Source organism: Hibiscus syriacus, unplaced genomic scaffold (genome assembly GCF_006381635.1).
Source record: "Hibiscus syriacus cultivar Baekdansim isolate YM2019G1 unplaced genomic scaffold, ASM638163v2 tig00110387_pilon, whole genome shotgun sequence".
Taxonomy (NCBI): Eukaryota; Viridiplantae; Streptophyta; class Magnoliopsida; order Malvales; family Malvaceae; genus Hibiscus; species Hibiscus syriacus.
The window spans coordinates 4,634,254-4,635,000 of NW_024062717.1; the positions used below are offsets into that span (position 1 = coordinate 4,634,254).

The 747-nt window shown below is 39.1% G+C and overlaps 1 long non-coding RNA gene across 1 annotated transcript in view; it reads right to left on the reverse strand.

Moving 5' to 3' along the window:
* Positions 1-203: 203 nt before the first annotated feature.
* LOC120122678 overlaps positions 204-747 on the reverse strand; it is a 574-nt gene continuing 30 nt past the window's right edge. Inside the window, exons 1-3 of the long non-coding RNA XR_005516101.1 lie at positions 674-747; positions 358-607; positions 204-267 (exon numbers count right to left, since the gene is read on the reverse strand). The exon at positions 674-747 is cut by the window's right edge and continues 30 nt beyond it. This is a non-coding gene — a long non-coding RNA (uncharacterized LOC120122678). The remainder of the gene's footprint in view (positions 268-357; positions 608-673) is intronic.

Genomic DNA, 747 nt, shown 5'->3' on the forward strand with positions numbered 1-747 from the left:
TTACTCATCCTCAAGAAATACCTAAGTTCTTTTTGCTCTTCCGCGGTTCCACTTAAAAGACTCTTCCCTCGTGGTCCGGGATCAAAGAACACCGATGTACCGACTTCAACAGCATACTCCATGGCTGAGACTATAACATCAATGGATAAGTCATCAAAGCCATACCCATTACAAAACAAGATTCTCGTGCATTTAATCGCCCCCTTTACTTCTTCAGACAATGTATTCATCCAGCTAAAAGCTGGTTCCTTACTAAAATCCGCCCGACTACTGAAACAAAAACAAGGCATAAAACTTCAACAACCATTTTCTCATCATTGGAAAACAGCAAAAAGAAAAAGGTTTCTTATTCTTTACCTGCAAAAGCCATGTTTTTGTAAAGGGTCAACGAGCACCCAGCATAAGAGGGTTTTATAAGAAGAACTAGGAGCATCAAGAACATCAGTTTCTTCACTCATTTCAACCAAATCAATTCCTTCATCACGAAGCACATCTAGAAGAAACTTCCCATAAATTTCATTACCAACATGATCAATTGACTACACTTAAGTCCCAGCCTCGCAGCTGTTATAACCATATTACAGTTCCCACCAGCTTCCCAGTATTGCTGGGATAAAAAAACATAAATCAAAACCCCATTTTTTTTATAAAAAAAGTAAACTTCTTTTTTTACCTTATCTGGATGAGAGGCGGCTAACTGCTCCATGAAGGCTTTGCGAGCTTCAGGGGAAAGAAAGGGTAATTTGG